Below are 20586 nucleotides of genomic sequence, written 5' to 3' on the forward strand. Positions count from 1 at the left end.
ACCAAGTCAAAGCTGGAGTTACAGGCCTGCTTTGACTGCACTGACTGGAGTGTTTTTGAGGCTGCAGCCACTGACCTGGACGAACTAACTGACATCTTACATCAGTTTTTGTGAGGACATGTGTGTGCCGACTAAAACCTTCCGCACATACAACAACCAAAAACCCTGGTTCACAGCGAAACTCAGGCAGCTTCATCAGACCAAGGAGGAGGCCTTCAGAAGTGGGGACAGAGTCTTGTACAACCAGCCCAGGAACACTCTGACTAAAGAGGTCAAAGCTGCAAAGAGGTGCTATGCTGAAAAGCTAAATAACAGCTTTGCAGCCAACGACCCTGCGTCAGTGTGTACACTGCTGGTACTCAACGACTGGCAGACGAGCTGAATAGTTTCTACTGTAGGTTTGAAAAGCCCAGAGTCACACCTCTCCCCGACTCCAACGCCATCTTCAAACAGTCACCTTCCCCCTCTGACCTCTCACCTGCATTCAAGATCTGTGAAGAGGACGTGAGCCACCTTTTTCCAAAGGCAGGTGTCCATCCTGCCTGAAAATCTGTGCAGACCAGCTGGCCCCCATCTTCACTCAGATATTCAACAGATCACTGGAGCTGTGTGAAGTTCCCTCCTGCTTCAAACGCTCCATATTCATCCCAGTCCCAAAAAAACCCTCCATCTCTGGACTAAATGACTACAGGCCTGTCGACATGACATCTGTAGTCATGAAGTCCTTTGAAAGACTGGTGTTACAGGACGTTACAGGCCCCGTGCTGGACCCCCTGCAGTTTGCCTACAGGGCTAACAGGTCAGTGGATGATGCTGTCAACTTGGGTCTGCATCACATCCTGCAACACCTTGAGTCTGAAGCTTAACATGCTCAAAACTGTGGAGATGACTGTGGACTTCAGGAGGAGCCCCCCCAACTCTGCCCCCCATCACCATACTCAACAGCCCTGTGTCTGCTGTGGAATTCAGGTTTCTGGGTTCCACTATATCCCAGGACCTGAAGTGGGAGCCCAACACTGACACTATGAAGAAGGCCCAGCAGAGGACACACTTCCTGCGACAGCTCAGGAAATGCTGATCCAGTTCTACACAGCCATCATCCTGTCTGTTCTCTGCACCTCCATCACTGTTTGTTTCTGCAACCAAAAAGGACAGGAACAGACTACAACGGACAGTCAGTACTGCAAAAAAAACAAAAAAAAAAACACCATCGGTACCAACCTGCCCTCCATTCAGGACTTACACATTTCCAGAGGCAGGAAACATCACTGCAGATCCATCTCACCCCAGACACAAGCTGTTCCAGCTCCTCCCCTCTGGTAGGCGCTATAGAGTACTGTACGCCAAAACCAACAGATACAGAAGCAGTTTCTTCCCACAAGCCATCACTCTGATGATCAGCTGATTTCTGACTCTCAGTGTCAGGAACAATTCTCTGTTTCTAATCACTGGTTTCACTGTTTACTGGTTTCAACTTATTATTTATTCACCATTCTCTATTTCAGTGCTGTCAATAAAGTGGATTCTAATTCTGATTCTTCTGAGATCTGAGCTTGTACAGTCAAGTTACAACAACTTCCTGTGTCATGGTGATGCGTGGGACTTCATTGCCATGCCACCGCCACGCCGTTAACCGAAAACTCAAGTTTTACATCACGGCCTCATCAATGTGTTAAGGGTTTTCTGGTACAGTTTTGAAGTTGATATGTCCAACCTGCTAGGAGTAGTAAATTACAGAATAAAATGTGTCATTTCCTGGTGTTAGCAGGTGGAGCTATTACTTTGAGTGAATATTGGCATGTGGATGTGTTCAGAGAGGGATTATTGTTATACTCAGGGCCAAACATTAACACCCGCCAACCTGTCAAATGCAGGTGGATTTCACCCATGGCGGGTTACACAGTCACTCCCACTAGCCACTTTGGCGTGTTGACAAAATTGAATTGCAGTTCAACACTACAACTCCCATGAGTAGTACCTGCACATAGGCCTAGTGTTTGCTCATTGGTCCATTCGTGAAGCCTATTGACAACACTGTAAATAAGAAGACGCTGTGGAGATTAAACTCGTGCACTGGCCGTCGGACCGACGGCTGTTAATTATGAACTTGACCAGCGCAGCAATGATATAGCCATCTTTAATAGCAGAAGAATCCAGACCACAGGCGCGTATCACTCTTTTCTGCAGTGCCGCCGCGCCAGGGTGCGCTTGCCGTATGACATCCAGACTTTTGTCAAACAAGAATATAAAAGTTAAATCTGTCACTGGGCAGCCACAGCAGGCCAGGCAAAACAGGGGGGCCAGACGGGGGAGCCTCAGGCGGGCGGCCTGAGAACAGGGCATTGGGGCCAGATAGTTCAGGGGGTCGGCAGGACGGCCAAAAGTGAGGTAGAAAACTCACTGGGGGCCGAGCAGGAGGCCGGCGGCAAGACCTCTCCGGAGGTCTGAGGTCCACGGACTGAGCAGCTGGGCTAAGGTCTGACAACCGACTAGACAGCTGGGCTGGGGACCATGGACCAGACATGAGGAGCTGGAGTCGGTCTGACCACCGACGGGGCACGAGGAACAGGAATCGGCTGGGCCACCAACGGAGCAGGAACCGGTCTGGCTACCGAACGTGGGGCAGGGGTTGGTTCGACCATCGACGGAGACCTCGGAGCTGGTGTCAGTCGGACCTCCAACAAGGGACCAGCAGCATCAGGCTGGCGGCTAGCAGCGCTAGCATCAGGCTAGACAGCTGAATGCTGTTGCCTAGCCAGCTGAACTAAGATTAAACACAACACAGAGCAAACATGGACAAAATAATATCAAAGTACACGGACTAGGACTAGACACTAAGACACGGAGACAAGACAGATACTAAGAAAACTTAAACAAGTGCATAAACATGTGGCGCTATGACATTGAGTCAATATTGGCATATGGATGTGTTCAGGGCTGGACTCTTAATATACATATCAAATTTGGTCCAGATGTGAGCATGTACATTGAGGTTATAACAACTTCCTGTTTCATGGCGAGTCATCAATATTTGACAGCACACCACGGGCAAACTGGTCAACTGGTGATAACAGTTTGAATTACTTTTAATCATCAATGGGTTTAGAGTGCACAGTGAAAATTTGAAGTTGATCGAAATAAACCCCTATGGAGGAGTTTGTTAAAGTACAAAGTGTGTAAATCACCAAAAATGACCATTAAATCCAAAATGGCCGACTTCCTGTTGGGTGTCGGACATCGCTCCAAGAAGCTTTTTGTGCCACAGAAATTTCATACACATAGGTGAAACTTTGTTCGGGGGCGGCTCTGCAGGGGGTGCTAGCGAGCCATTGTGCCACGCCCATGCGCAAAACCCATAAAATATGAAATTTTTCACCGCGTCTTAATTATGCAAAACAATAGTCAAGGCGAGAGAACCATGGCTTGTACCAAAAGCTGGGTTGCGTACTGAGTGAGGTAGGACCTGATTTTCCTTATGTTGTATAGAGCAAAGCGGCACGACCGAGAGACAGCAGCAACATGGCCTGAAATGGATAGCTGGTCATCATCAATCATGACAACCAAGTTTCTCATCGCCCTGGTTGGAGTGATGGTAGAGGAATCAATTTGTAGGCTGGAATGACCAAGAGTTCCGTCTTAGAGAGGTTTAGTTGAAGGTGGCAAGCCTACATCCATGCAGATATGTCTGAGAGACATATCTTACTTCAGATTCTAGTAAGTAAAAGTGCAAAGAAATAGCACATTAAGAGTAAGAAAAATAGAGTATGGTATTACCTCACTGTTGCAAACTCTTATTTACCCAACGATTCTTGTTCTGTGTTTAAGAGTACAACAGAAGTACAAGTACTCTGTTATATGCTTTTGACCGCCCTCCGGATTACCAAGACAAAAGGTTTGTTTCAGTGAGTGGGACACACACCTAGATGTGTAGGCTATGTTAGTGTGTTAATAAATCAGACTAGGGAAAGCAGCAGTGGCAATCTCCGAATCTCTGTAAACATTTGTGCTTCATAGACCCTCTTTCCCAGAGATGTCGCAGACACCACACAGAGCATCAATCTTGGACGGTACAGAGCAGCGATACACAACCACACCACGCAGTAGCAACAGCGGAAAGAGGAAAGCTCAGAGCTGACCTGACAAGCATTTATTTCCAGGTAGTCAAAGTAGTGACTCAGGTGACAGGTGACACTTAACCTGCCGATAACAGTTCTATAAAGCACCATGGGGCCACAACCAAATTCTAACCATGCAAAAAACACAGAAATATGTTATCAATATTAAATACTCCGGCTAAACCCTTCCATTTTCAGTATAACACCAGACCAGCCATATACATGTATATATAATTACTATTATATAGAATATAACTATTATTATAAATACTATTATATAAGAATATAATCCAACCTGATGACTGGACGTACTGCTGACGTATTGCGGTAAGCGTGTCGACTCATTTCCGTTTCCGGTGCTTGTGTGTTGGTACCGTGTTGTGCTGCTCTCGCTAAACAACAGTTACATTTGTTAGATTACAGCGGCCAACTATCCGCTAAACACTTATTCTTTACAGTAATTTTGCCTAAGCACTCAGTTCTTTCCATCTTTTAGTGACTGCTGTTCAATCTCATAGTTGTTCTAAAGTTTTGGTAGCTGACGCTACAGTACTTTAGCTTAGCAGCTAGCGATGGCTTCTTCTTCTCCCTCTCTCTTTCCTACTTTCTCCTGCTCGGTGTGTCAGATGTTCAGTTACTCCTCTGCCTCCTTTAGCGGTAATGGTACGTGTAATAAGTGTAGTTTATTTATAGACATGGAGGCGAGGCTCAGTGATTTAGAAGTCCGGCTCTGCACCTTGGTAGATCAGTCTTTAGCTACTGTAGCTAGCCAGTCCCCGGTAGTCGGTGCGGAATGGCCTGAGTTAGCCTGTGGTAGCCGTCCCCCGGCATCCCCCTGAGCAGCCAGGAAGGAAGGGGGGGCTGGGTGACTGTCCGAAGGAGGAATAGTCGTAAGCATTCAAAGTCCACAGGGCACCATCAACCTGTTCACGTTTCTCACAGATTTTCCCCATTCAGCGACACACCCGCTGAGAAACCAACTCTGATCATTGGCAGCTCCATTTTGAGAAACGTGAATTTAGCGAAGCGAGCGGCCATAGTTAAGTGCATCCCTGGGGCCAGAGCGGGCGACATTGAGTCTTATTTGAAACTGCTGGCTAAGGATAAACGTAAATACACAAAGATTGTAATGACTCCCGGTTACGCCAATCGGAGGTCACTAAGATTAATGTTGAGTCGGTGTGTACATATGCAAAAACAATGTCGGACACCGTAGTTTTCTCTGGACCCCTGCCAAATCTGACCAGTGATGACATGTATAGCTGCATGTCGTCATTCCGCCGCTGGTTGTCGAGGTGGTGTCCAGCAAACGATGTGGGCTTTGTAGATCATTGGCAGACTTTCTGGGGAAGACCTGGTCTGATCCGGAGAGACGGCATCCATCCCACTTGGGAAGGAGCAGCTCTCACTTCTAGAAATCTGGCCAAGTTTATTAGTGGACCAAATCCATGACAACCCAGAGTTGAGACCAGGAGGCAGAGTCGCAGTTTAACACACTTTTCTGCCCTTCTTTTTCAGCAGTTACCCACCCAAAACCCTACGCAGAGTCGCAGTCTAACACACTTCTCTGCTCCTCCATTTCAGGAGTTACTTAGTGAAAATCCTATAGTGACGGTGTCTGTCCCCCGACCATTGAAATTATTTAAGGTAAGCAGAAGAGGAGTTGTGCATAAAAACCTCATAAAAATTAAAACCACAAGAGCAATGGTGCAAACGAATAGGAGAGTTAAATGTGGACTCTTAAACATCAGATCTCTCTCTTCTAAAGGTGTACTAGTAAATGAACTAATATCAGATTAGGATATTGATTTATTTTGTCTTACTGAAACCTGGCTGGGTGATGGAGAATATGTTAGCCTAAATGAATCCACCCCTCCCAGTCATATTAATACTCACATTCCTGGAGGCACAGGCCGAGGAGGTGGAGTTGCAGCTATCTTCGACTCTAGCCTACTAATCAGCTCTAAATCTAAACCAAACTATAACTCATTTGAAAGTCTTATTCTTAGTCTTTCGCACCCAAGTTGGAAATCACTGCAACCAATTCTCTTCGTTATTGTGTACCGAGCACCTGGCCCGTATTCTGAATTCTTATCTGAATTTGCAGAGTTTTTGTCAACTTTAGTCCTTAAAACGGACAAAGTTATTATTGTAGGGGATTTTAATATTCATGTGGATGTTGAGAATGACAGCTTTAGTACTGCGTTTATCTCTGTTAGATTCCATTGGCTTCTCTCAGAGTGTTCATGAACCGACTCACTGTTGGCAGGGGTATTCAATTAGATTTCAAAGAGGTCCAGTTAGAGAAAATTTCCTGAAGCAAAGGTCCGGAACATCAAAACGACGAACTTGCGTTATCATTCAGTACTATAACCTATAGTTGTATCAACACGTTTTTAGTCAACAACGGACTGTCAAATCAAATAATATTTCAGTTTTCACATCAAACTGGAAGGATAATAAATAATAACTATTCAAATAATAAATTCTGAATTTAAGTAAACCAAATTAAAGTGCCTAATTTTTAGAAAAATGTAATAAAAAGTGTAGCTTGAAGTGATGAAGTGTAGTCTTAACCAATTTTATAATAAACACTCAACACATCATAACAAATGAACAGCTGTAATGCCTCCTCTTCTCTTTCATTTCCTCTTACAGAGCTACCACTTTCCTACTTTCTGTTGTTCAGTGAGAAACGTGAGCTCCAGCTAGCATATTGGAGATCTATGAGATATTCTGGTTTTGAACTGCCCGTGGGAGGAATGTACATGTAAAAATCTGTACATTCTTGATTAAAAGTCATGTGAAATCTCTTATCTTTCGTCTCCTCAATTCGGGTGTGTTTCTAAAACGTCTCTGGTGAATCTCACGGACTCAACTCGCAAGCATCGGTATGCACAGATTTGATTGGCTGAGCAGCGTCACATGAGACGATTGGAGCACATGCGATTGGTCTGTGAGTTTCCTGGTCCTCTAAACCAATACAGTAAATGCTAGAAAAGCTACGCGGGTTAAAATAGAAACGCTCCGTCACGAGGTAGTAAGTCTCAATAATAAATGGGCTGTAGGTCGGCGGTCCGGAGAGAACGGCAGCTGGGTCCGGATCCGGACCGCGGTCCGCCTATTAGTGACCTCTGGTGTATGGTATTGAAATTGAACATTTAGTGGTGTTCCCACAGAATCCCTCTTTGTCGGACCACTGTTTGATAACTTTTGAGTTTGTACTGCTGAACTACACGCCATTGCGCAAAAATTTCTATACAAGATGTCTGTCTGATAGTGCTGTAGCTAAATTTAAGGATGCGATTCCATCAGCTCTAAATACATTATCTAGTCACAAAGTAATGGAGGACTCCTATGCTAATTTCAGTCCCTCCCAAATCGATCATCTTGTTGATATTGCTGCAGGCTCGCTGCGAATGACACTCGACTCTGTAGCCCCTCTAAAAAAGAAAATACTAAAACAAAGACGGTTAGCTCCATGGTATAATACTGAAACTCGCAAATTAAAGCAAATATCGCGGAAACTTGAGAGGAATTGGCGTTCCACCAAAGTGGAAAATTCTCGTTTAATTTGGCAAGATAGTCTTAAAACTTATAGGAAGGCCCTCCGTAATGCCAGAGCAGCGTACTACTCGTCATGAATAGAGGAAAATAGGAACAACCCCAGGTTTCTTTTCAGCACTGTAGCCAGGCTGACAGAGAGTCACAGCTCTATTGAGCCAAGTATTCCCATAGCTCTCAGTAGTTACGATTTCATGAGCTTCTTTAATGATAAAATTCTAGCTATTAGAGACAAAATTCACCAAGACCTGCCCTCAACTGGCACCGACTTATCTCTTAACTCAGGAACCTTAGAAACAACTGTAGAACCAGATACATGTTTAGACTGTTTTGCTTCACTCAATCTTTACCAACTAACTTCAATACTAATACCAACTAATAACTCCAATAATTTCTTCATCTAAACCATCAACCTGCCTCTTAGACCCTATCCCGACTAGGCTGCTTAAAGATGTTTTACCCTTAGTCAGCACTTCTATACTAGATATGATCAATCTATCTTTATCAACAGGCTATGTACCACAGTACTTAGTAGTAGCTGTAATTAAACCTCTTCTGAAAAAGCCCAAACTTGATCCGGATGTTTTAGCCAACTATAGACCTATATCTAACCTTCCATTTCTCTCTAAGGTTCTGGAGAAAGCAGTTGCTAAACAGCTGTGTGACTTTCTACAGAGCAATAGTTTATTTGAGGATTTTCAGTCAGGATTTAGAGCTCATCATAGCACAGAGACAGCACTGGTGAAAATTACTAACGACCTCCTTATTGCAATTCCTTATTATCAGGCTGCTCGAAAAAGTCCGTTAAGACTCTTCAGCTGATCCAGAATGCTGCAGCACATGTTCTGACAGGAACCAGGAAAAGAGATCACATTTCTCCTGTTTTAGCTTCTTTGCATTGGCTTCCAGTAAAATCCAGAATAGAATTTAAAATCATTCTTCTTACCTACAAAGCTCTTAATGGTCAGGCACCATCTTATCTTAAAGAGCTCATAGTACCTTACTACCCCACCAGAGCACTGCGCTCCCAGAATGCAGGGTTACTTGTGGTTCCTAGAGTTTCCAAAAGTAGACTAGGAGCCAGAGCGTTCAGCTATCAAGCTCCTCTCCTGTGGAACCAGGTTCCAGTTTGGGTTCAGGAGGCAGACACCATCTCCACATTTAAGAGCAGGCTTAAGACTTTCCTCTTTGATAAAGCTTATAGTTAGGGCTGGCTCAGGTTAGTCCTGAACCATCCCTTAGTTATGCTGCTATAGGCCTAGACTGCCGGGGGATTTCCCATGATGCACTGTGCTCCTCTCTCCTCTACTTTCTCTCCCTCTGTATGCAACCTCATCCCATTATTGCATGTTACTAACACAACTTCTTCCCTTTCTGGTAGTCTTGTGCTTTCTCGTCCCTCTCCTCTCTCCTCCTATCACTTCCTGCAGGTTTTCTGGCTCTGGAGCTGTAGAGTCTGGATCTGTGGTTGCGGGTCACCTGCTGCCCCCGTGTTCCTGCTCGACACCCTCTGCTGCAACGACTATTGTTGCTAGTCTTATTGTTATTATTGTTATTATAATCATTAACATTACGATTGTTATCATTAACACTACTATAAATATCTGTACCATTTTTCATTCAGTCTATAGCAACATCACCTTCACTGTCTGTACCTCTGTGTGTATATTGTGTAGGCTGCCTCCCTCCCCTCTCTCTCTCCTTACATCCCTCTCTTTTTCTCTGTTCCTCTCCTGCTCTCTCTCCCCCTCTGTCCTTCACCCCAACCGGTCGAGGCAGATGACCGCCCACCCTGAGCCATGGTTCTGCTCGAGGTTTCTGCCTCTTAAAAGGAAGTTTTTCCTTGCCTCTGTCTCCTAGTGCTGCTCTTGGTGGGAACTGTTGGGCTTCTGTAAATAACATCACAGAGTACGGTCTAGACCTGCTCTTTTATGAAAAGCGCTGTGAGATAACTTGTTGTGATTTGGCGCTATATAAATAAAATTGAATTATTATATCTCTTAAGTGCTCATTCATACAGTGGCCTAACGTCCCTATCCATGAGTAAAATCTAAATATTAACATCAGATTTGCAGTGAATATATTGAACTAATAAGCTTGACACAATATGAATAAACAAACTCATTAAAATTTTACCAATTTAATAATTTTGATAAAGCGACCAAGTTCTTAAAAGAACTCCAGCACAGAGAGAGGAACAAAGAAATAAACAGCAGTTTGGCAGGTCTGGATACAGAATGAGCCACATCAGCCACATCATGAGCTCTAAATCCTGACTGAAAAACAAACATGAGCATATCGCTCTCAACCCCTGCCAGGTTGTTTCAGCTGTGAAACAACAGCACAGTTCTGCTGATAAATAAAAAGTAAAAGTTACGTTCTCTGGCGGACACGGCAGGGCTAGAGTTACCATTGCTATGTCGTTGTTTTTCAGAACAAACGTTACAGGACGGCTGTAATAAAACTATAGCACAACATCACTGCACTGTAATAAGGTTATTCTTTATTAAATGTCACAAATAACAAAACAAATATATAATGTCAGTCCAGTGACTTACCTGAAAACCGACTTGCCTCTCATTCTCCAGCACTGGCAGTAACTCAGCCTGCTAAATGAACAAAAGACTGAGGACCCATGAGTGTTGAACGAGTAGGTTATTCTTGCTACACAGTAGCCGAGCTATCACATGACAAATGAACGACTCAAACCTAGTGACCCACAGTTGAGAATCGTGAACTAATCAATTCTGTTTCCTGTCCTGACAGAGCCCACGCAGCTGCCGTTAGACGAGTAAACGTAAGAGTCCAAGACTATTTACGCATGTGTGAAAATGAACAAATTACTCCCTCAGACTACTCGTTTCTTCCGAGTCATATACAAGATTAGGCCAAATGAACGAAATGTTGAACGATGCAACACTATTTTCCACATCAGTCCACGCTAACAGCACAATGAGGATGCTTCCCAGGTCTCTGCAGCTCTCTGGCACCAGGTGGGACATCTGATCCACAGTGTGACTCTGGGAGGAAAATGTAATAAATGCTTCAGGTGATGAAAAATATAAAGTAAACAAAACAGATTGAGTCTTTAAAAAACTGAGTATTGTTTACTTTTCTAACGTGATTTAATTCAAAAAGTTAATCTTTGATATATTCTAGAAACATTACTCAAAGTGAAGTATTTCAAACCATTTTGTTTTCATCTTGATTATGGTTTATGGCTCAAGGAAATCAAAACTCCTGTATCTCAAAATGTATAAACATTTTAGAACAGCTTTAATACATTGCCGTATTATAAATTATACAGAAATGTATACTGGAGAAGAGTTGTCTAATCAGCTAATTAACTCAAAACACCTGCAAAGGTTTCTGAAGCCTTGAATCTCTCAGTCTGGTTCTGGTGCTCACAATTAACTTTTCCATGGTATTCTATTTTTTAGATACCTCCATGTTTTAATGTTGACAGCACTATTATGTCACAAACGTGGGAGCAAGGGAGACAGTCTTGAAATGTTTTTGTGTTGTCCTTTCAAGACAGACAATTTAATATCAGCTGTCAAATGTCCAGTAGCCTAGTTGTCCTAGTAACATCACATACAGTTTAAGCTTTGAGTAGCAGATGTGGAGGCATCAGAACAACAAGAACCAATCACTAAAATCTTGTGACAAATATAAAAAGTACCTTTCTCTCTCAAGTGTCCTATTCCAGACAATAATCTCACACAGCCCTGCCGACAGCAGCATTCAATAGCGGTGTAGGGAATTAATTACCGTGCCAACAGCCATGGTTAACATTTTACAAGTTGTATAGCTTCCATCATGTAACTAAGGACTCTACCGCTAGCTTATTACAACATAATCAGGTGACATCCAAATAAATGACTTGTAACTAACGTTATGTAAAAGGGTTAATTGATTTGCTTCAAATTGTTCATTTGAGATTTAAGTAAACGTTAACGTAATTAATAAGTGATTCATAGTTAACTGTTGACTCTGGTGTGATGGCCGCACTAGCAGGCACACATGGAAACAACAATTCACAGTGGTAACTCTTTTGTTTTGAACACACTACATATTATACAAATAACTGGACACACTCGTTTTAAACATTTTTGTTAGTTATTTGACTTAATTTTCTATTTGGGTGCACACATTTATTTAACTTTGTCAGTCAATGTAGCTAATTTCAGGTTCATTATCTTTAAGTTATGTTCTGTGAAATAAATACCTTCTTTTGGAGTTACCATTTCCTGGGGAGTTGCTGCTGGCGGTCTCTGGCTGACAGACAAAAGGACTTCCGACTGACTCTAAGCTGTTTAAGTAGAGGAATGGATAATTGGACTGCGCCATGTTTTCCCATATTATGGGGGTGGTAGAGCGTTCAATTTTTGAATTGTGTTTTCTTTGCTAGTTATACTTTGTTGTTATGATTATTTGATTGATTTACCCTTAGTTAATATTAGGTAGTGTTGCATGTGCTATAGATATGTCTACCCCATTTGTGTCAGAATGGCCTGATCAGCCACTACATAATTTTCCCCCATGTCTCAGTCTTGTTAGGTCTGTTTTGTTAGTCTAGGTCTGTTTCGTTCATCTTATGTTAAGGTTATGTTACCTGAGTTAAGTTCTGTTTAGTTGACCTCTTTTATGGGCCCAGAATTTTATCATAAATTAGTTTCTTTTGTGCTTTGTAAATAAAAATATCTATATTTTGGAAACGTATTTTCTGACTCCTCATGCCTGACAGCTTGGTCCCTCACATCTGGTCTCAACAAAATCTAACATTAGTCTTGCAAAATACGTTACCACATTTATATATTAAAAATCATTTAAAACCTTGTGAAGTATAATGTCAATAACAGATATGTTAGTTATTTTAATATTTTCAGGTATCTTACCTTGGCTGTAGGCTGGTAACGACCATAAACTGGTAACAACACAACCACAGGTTCCGAACTCCAGCGCACAGCACTGGGGGTGTAGAAGCTACCTCTGCTAACGCAGAGTAGCATATAGCATTAGCTCATTAGCATGAGCTAACTCGGTCACGTCGAGCTAGGCGGGAGTGGTCTCAACAACATGTCACCTCAGCTCCACCCATGACCCGCCTCTTTATCCATTTTTGGTTATCCTGGAGTGACGGAAGGTGACGCACTGCCAAGATGGTTCCACCCAATTTGGGCTTCAAAACTGCTCTTCAGAAACTAACCGTTGAGCTCACTGACACTGCGTCCATTTTTATATACAGTTGGATGTCTGTTAATAATATTATACACTGCAAAAACTAAAATCTAAGTAAGTAAGGCAAAATATTGGGGTTTTTTTGTGTAACAAGATATTTCTTCTTACCAGGTGGCTTTTATTTTAGAGAATTTCACTTGTTGCAAGTTGTTGTGTCCTTAAGTAGCAAGTGAAATGTTCTTGTTCTTTTGGCCGGAAATTTTGCTTATTGTAAGTAATATCGCCCCCATTTTATGGCTTTTTTCTTGTTTTTGAGAGCTCAGTTTTTGCAGCATAAAAAGTATGGTCTTGAGCCGAAGCTGGCCCGCCAGCAATATAGCGTAAAAATAATAATTATAGCGGCTGGTGTTGAAACAGATCTCAGTCATGACAGCAAAAGTTACACACATAATAGCTTGCTCTTAAGTGATTGGGCCAACAAAATAAAAGCACAAGAAAAATTTTTGCAGCAGTACTTGTCGTGTTTAATTGAAAGCTTTTACTTTGAAAAGTTCTGAAGGAAATTCAAAAGAGTGTCTGACTTGCTTGACACACCATCAGAAAATGTGAGAACGCGGATTCCCCTAAATGAGAAAAGCAGGAATGAGGTTAAGTATTTCAAAGAAATGATTTCCTCCTATTATGAACACTCCTTTACGGTCTACGACATACAAAGCCGGTGTTCCATGTATGGTATTTTGCTCCGTACAGCAACGGCACAGCAACACTCAGTCGTTCTGTACCGCCTAGCAACAACAACAGCCTGGAGCGAGTTCAATCTCAAAACCTCTTGCAATGTTTTCGGATTGAACGACATGTTTTCTTGCAATGTTCTCCAAAGGGCTTCTAGGTATGTTTTCTTCTGTTTGGTGGGCGTGTCACAGGTGTTACCCAATCAGCTGCGATAAGTTTGTAAACACAATGGTGTTAAAAAGGCAGGAAAATACAGTGCACTTGCTTACACAACAGGGTGTTCAGGGAACCCCTGTTTCCGTTGGAAAAAAAAGTATAAGATAGAAAATTATTTTTTTAAACTTTAAATCATGCAAAGCTGCCATACAGGAATCACAGAACTACAAAATAGGACTGGAGAAGCAGTATAATAGGTCTCCTTTAAGATATTCAGTGTGGATCAGTATAATATCAGCCTTATGTCTGCAGTTTAATGTTACCACAACTTTTTCATCATATTATTCTTAGCACAGAAGGAAAAAAGGGTGTCTGACCTCAGAGTCTCCAGTCTACAGTGTGGACTCTCCAGAAAACCACACAGCAGCTTCACTCCTGAATCCTGCAGCTCGTTGTTACTCAGATCCAGCACTCTCAGATGGGAGGGGTTGGACGTCAGAGCTGAGGCCAGAGAAGCACAGCTGATCTCTGACAACCTGCAGTGACTCAATCTGCATAAAGAATAAATGATGGAGATAAAATCCATTTCTAATCGAATCAGATGTGTTCAGGTTTTAAATGTGGAACTCAACATTACTATGTCCTAATCATTGTGTTATTGAGGACCATCATAATGTCAGCCTTCTTCAACTAAACCCACCCCCCAAATGAGCCCCTGCCCACTGAAAGCTGCAGAAATCGGGGACATAATTATGTAATTTGACAATTGAAATGCAATTAACTGTAAAATGCAGAATATCGTGGAATCTGCCAGAATGTTGATGCAATTTGTAAAAATCAGGAGTTATCCTAGCATTTTAAATGTTTTTGTCCCACAGCACTTAAGCTACACTAACAGAAGAACTATGCTGCTATGTTTTGGAGTTTACAGGCTCACTCTTCATGATACTTTAAGTGGTCATTGCCACCACATGATTACACACCCTTTTTGATGACTAAATATGTTTAAATTGTAAAATATGGAAAAAGAAATACGAATTTCATAGAAGCCGTATCCATGGTCTTATCATCCATCGTCACTTTAGCGGCAAAAATCTTTTAAGAGTAACAGAGAAAGCCTAAACATGCAAAAATTTGTTTGCCACGTATCCGTAGCATGCCCGCTCCACAACACTAGTAGTTTGGGGGGGGTCGACCACTCCCCTTTCTTTCTCTCTTTGTTTACACAGAAGCTCAAACTGTCTGCTGCCATCATCAAATCTACCTCATTCATTTTCCTCACACACAGCCGCATCAATACTGATATTATCTTCACTGACTGATGGACCACAATGTTAGTCTGTATAAGCTGTCAAACATTGCATTTCTTTACTTTTCAAAACAGTCAGAGAACTGACCTCAGAGTCTCCAGTTTACAGTGTGGACTCTCCAGTCCAGCAGACAGCCGCTTCACTCCTGAATCCTGCAGCTCGTTGTTACTCAGGTCCAGCTGTATCAGATGGGAGGGGTTGGACTTCAGAGCTGAGGCCACAACGTCACAGTGAGTCGCTGAGAGTCGACAGCCACAAAGTCTGTCAGGACACAAAATGTCAAAATATTTTTATTTTAAAGAGTAAACTTTATTTACTTAAAGCAAAATGATGACATTGTATCAGTGGTTCAGCTAAATTTATCTCACTGTGTTTGGCATGAAACAATAATTCTCACCATTACCTCATCTCATCACCTCATTCCTCCAGGCTGTTAAATCATTGTTTTGCTTTAATCTTGCGGATGACAGATGAAGGAATGAATTTAGTTACGTTTAGATTTCCATAATGTCCTCAGTCTGTCAGTGTGATCTGAGCAGAGATGTGATGAATCAGAATAAAGCGATCTCGTTTAGAAAAACAACCACATAAGCGAACAATTAAAGTTGGGAAATATTACATTAGGTCTTATCCACTGCGCCACCATCAAATATCATCTATCTTTGCTAGCTAACTGCAGATTCACACAAACTACATTCATTTAATAAATCAAAGTAATGTAATTTGTCTTTTCAGGGAAAAGGCAGAATGGTAGAAAATAGGGACAACACTCTTCAAATTTGTACTTGTGCAACATTTGTTGTAAACATTTTTCTCTGAGCCTCTAAAAAACATAGCCCACAATGCAATAAACCAAAGTTTCATTGCTTTCATATAATGTCACCATAAAAAGACAGGACATTGTCCAGTGTGTAAAGGTAGGCTGAATTCTACAATTTTGCTCTTACATATTCATCAGACCTCTATTATTGTTGAAAGCTGCGCATTTCCTTATGCTCCTCTTCTCTACAGCACCAAGAGAGAGAAAACGTGCGTTTCTATACAATTTTACAGAATAGAGTATATTGCCAAAAGTATTGGGACATCCCTCCGAATCAATGAATTCAGGTTTTCGAATCACTTGTTTAAATTTAAGCACCTAGGCATGCAGACTGCTTATACAAACATTTGTGAAAGAATGTATCACTTTCAGGAGCTCAGTGAATTCAAGGGTCGTACCGTGATAGGTTTCCAGGAGTCCATTCGGGAAATTTCCTCAGTACTAAATATTCCATGGTCAACTGGTAGTGGTATTTTAACAAAGTGGAATTAGGGTGAACGATTTTGGAAAATAATCTAATTGCATTTTTTTAAAATCAATATTGCGATTTTATATGCGATACATTTTTAAGCTCTTTACCTTCTGTATTATTCAAAATGGACAAGCAGTAAATCAGTATATAGTATGACCAACACAATATTAGATTAAATTTACACTGTTCTTTCTTGTGGGTCAGGCCTGTGTTATGATGAAATTAGGTGATGCATGAATTGCATGAATTATTATTATGAGCAATGGTGGAGAAGATATAACAAATTATAATAATATGAGAAAGATAATTTGAGTCAAGTCATGGCATTAAATAATATGATATATCATCAGGTTGGCCTACCTACAGACAAAAAGAAAAACAAACTTATATAGTAAGCGCTCAACCCACAGTTCAACCACCAATTAATGAGTCCTTATCTCAGTTCAAATCATCTTTAATAGACAAGCTTGGAACAATTCAGCTTACAAAAGTACATTACGCAAAATATAAGGTAACGGGTGGATCTGATACCTGCTGAGGTGATTACAGCCAGCGGCCTGCTTACTTTCGTTAAACAACCCCTACATAAACCTGATAAGCAATCAAACTGCACTTTTTGTACATTAACGACAAAAGTCCATATGATGGGTTTAACAACGTGTATGCAGAAATATATTAGGTATACACCACGTCGGGCATCCGACACAGATATTTGTCGCTGGAGGCTTGACCGCACTCCGACACATCAAACAAACACTGCAAACCTTATCACCCTTTCCCACACACAAGTCCCAGCAGATCAAATGTTCATTCAAATAACTTAAATTGTCCGGATTGAATTAGATGTCCTCCGTGGTAAGAAGAAGAAGAAAAAACAAACTAAAAATACCAGGAGAAGCGTGGCGAGCCGCCCCAGTCAATAATATTCCACAGTTAACTTACGCAACCAATCCACAGTCTGTTTAGCCGCTGGGATGATGCAGAGGTCCAGAAGAGTCCCAACATGTAATGCACCAAAAAGAGTTTCTTTGTTCCTTTGTTGAGTTCCTCTGGCAAACATTACACAGAGCCCACTAAACTCCGACCGCTTCACCTGTTGCACTCACTTCCCACCCTCCTTTTAAAACCTATCCGGTGGCAAAACATTAATGAGAAAAAAAAATTCATAAAGGAAAGTCCTTATAACAATCTGTGATTATACCACAGACATCTGATATAACAGTCTTTTATTTTTTTTATTTTTTTACATGTGAAGGAAAAACCAATACACAAAGCATGTTTACCATCACATTAAAAGCTGTACATGAAGGCAGAATAGGTGACTATTACAAGCTTAGTAATTCTCCAAAAACAGTGGAGTTCTCCCCCTCCCCCGCAGCCTCCGATGCTGGTAAGCAGTGCCCTGGAATACAGTAACTGTTAACTACTGAGGTGATTTACAGAATTTCTTAGCTTTACTGTTTGCTACCTGTTGCTTCTTGTAGGTCTAACTTATATGTCTTTATCTGTAATGTCAGCTAGTTTGCTCGGTTAGCCTGCAGCTAGCTAGTTGAGTCACCCCACGAAAAAAACTTCGGTAATGTATTCCCTGTTGTCAAACTCAACACCACTGGGAGCTGGGTCTAGTCTGTAATGTTACAGATTCTGCATGACAGATGGGGGTGTACATTCAGCTAGTTGAGGAATGGGAAGTGTGCAATAATTGGTGTTCTGCTTGTTGTTTTTTATTGTATTTTTTATTTTACTGGATGTGTTATGACTGTGTACACAATAACAATAAATACACGTAGGCGTATTTATTGTTTCTAAAGGCAGCTACAACTATGCACTACGCACTATTATATAGTGGCTAATGTAAATGCCAATCAATATCTGGGACAGTTACCTCCCGAGCTTTTTGTTTTTACAAGAAACGCATGGCATTACAGCATAAAGCACAACCCTGTCCGTAAATTTTAGTTTTTAGCAATTTTTTAGCCTAACCTTCATATGTTATGCCTTTCTCAGCTTTGGTCACTGCAGCAAGGAAATGGCAGAGAAATCTGATGATCTGTGGGTGTTTCTCAGAAGGCGAGGTGTTGCTGAAGAGAAAATCACCCAAATGCAAGAAGACAAGGTAATTCCAAATTAAATTGCAAGGCCTAATGAAATTGGACTATTGAGCATAGGTTATACAAAACAGTGAATAAATTGCCTATAATAAGTTATAAAGTTGGGCTGTATGGCTCTGCTCGTGTTGCATTTAGGAAATCTTGTATCATTAAATCTGGACTTGTGTAAGGCTTATTATTAGCCTTTGCAGTATGCAAGAGAAATTGAAGTTTGTGAATGGGGAGAGAAGATTTGGAGCTGCAACAAAAAGGGCTTTACCAAACGTGACATTTTTAAAGGGCGTGTAGGCTCTACAACTTCTGGCACAATTACACCAGGACTTGTTTAGCAAATAATTTGCCTTCTGTGTCACGATCGTGGTGTGGAGGCAGGTTGGAGGACCCAAACGCAGGACACAGAGCGGAGCAGGTATCGTACAACGAAGGGTTTTAATAAAAAAACAAAAGCGAGCACACTACAGGTGAGTGGCTGAATAACTGAAATCCAAAATCCAAAAGTACAGGGAGACAAGACAAGACAAGCAAGGCTGGTTAGGCAGGCAGAGAGTACACGCACGACAGACTGGGGGGTAACATGAACAATGACCGGACAAGGACAAGAAAGAAACACCAGGTATATATACACAGGGACTAACAAGCAGGGCGGGAGCAACACAGGTGACAGACATGAGACTAACGAGGCAGAGAGAGAGAGCAGAGGAAAACAGAGAGACTAAACATGACAAGCAGACTATATAACAGATACTGGACACTAGACAGGACAGAACCCAAAACTCAACATACCAAGGCAGATACCAAACTCAAAAGTAAACACAAAGGATGGCCAACCGGCAGAGCGTGACATTCTGTTTATCTTTTTGCCAGATAATGTCATAATAATTTGGTTAGAAAATATCAAATGTATTTGTAATTTAAGTTAATGTGTAATGCATCCTCACATCTTATCTTGGCTAAATATTTCTTGTGGGATGGACCATAAAGCAGCATGATGTGAACATAAAATAAGATATTCATTCATTCATTCATATTCATTTACTGGTTTGCAAAGAAAACTAGAAAAGTGTTAATTACAAAATTGCATATAACAGTATACATACTCTGGTAAAACAGTTTGGCAGGTCATTTGAAGTTAGCTCTGCTCTTCCTAGATCGACACATCACTATATACCAGTGTACAGGGACAGGATTGCCCCAAGACAATACTGTCTGGACAAGCAAAAACGAAAAGAAGACAAAAGCTCAAGGATGTCCCTTCTTGAAAAACTTCTAAAGAAAATGAGGACAGCAACAGCAAGCCATGGTGAGGAATCTGAACAGGAACCGTGGCCTGCAAGAAAAGCAAGGTTTGATCGATCTAAAAACGCTATAAAGGCTGAACGAAAAATTGAGTTGGGGTGGATACATGACGGAAAACAAGTCAGAAAGCGTTCTGGTGGGGGCACCAGGGTACTTAATGTATCCAAGTCATCCACCAAAAAACACCTTATGTCTCATGCAAAAGAACTGTTTTTTCCACACGGTGAGTCAACAAAAGGAAAATGGGAGGACTTTATTCACAATGTTTATGACTTTAAGGAATCAGAACTTGATGAGAGCACTACTGTTGGTGACTTGTACACACTGTAAAAATTCGGGATATTATGATTTTACCTCAACACAACAAGTCGGGTAGACCTGACTGACACAGAAGTGGACAGCGAGATGGACAGACATGGTGCCACTATAGGAGAACAGCAAAACCAGACAGATTGTTTTGATCAGCACCAGGAAAAGCCAGTTTGTGTGAATAAATCACAAGCCGAACTATCTACAAAAGCTGAATACAATCATGGGAGCTCCAGTGCCCATTCAACTGTTGTTGACACAGTTGATCTTACCTCCCAGTCTTCAGAGGTGTTCATAGGTGGCCTAGTAGCTGTATCATCTGCAAGCCAGCTGGATGACACTGTTCCAGTTTTCCTTTCCACAGAGGACGTCATCAGCTTTGCCCCCTCCACATCCACTCCTGTCTCAGAGAACTATGTTCAACATACTGAGCCTTCAAGTTTTGATGCAGGCTATCAGCTACTTACAGTGGGTATCACACTACATAGAGTAAATCTGTTAGAGGAAATGATTTGTCAGT

At 41.7% G+C, this 20586-nt stretch overlaps 1 pseudogene; it reads right to left on the reverse strand.

Annotated features, from left to right (window-relative positions):
- The window catches only part of LOC119886543, a 62951-nt pseudogene that overhangs the window by 23947 nt on the left and 18418 nt on the right, over positions 1 to 20586 (reverse strand).

This window comes from Micropterus salmoides, unplaced genomic scaffold, assembly GCF_014851395.1.
Source record: "Micropterus salmoides isolate LMB-PRFRI ecotype aquatic unplaced genomic scaffold, ASM1485139v1 Ms_hic_scaffold_1, whole genome shotgun sequence".
Lineage (NCBI taxonomy): Eukaryota > Metazoa > Chordata > Actinopteri > Centrarchiformes > Centrarchidae > Micropterus > Micropterus salmoides.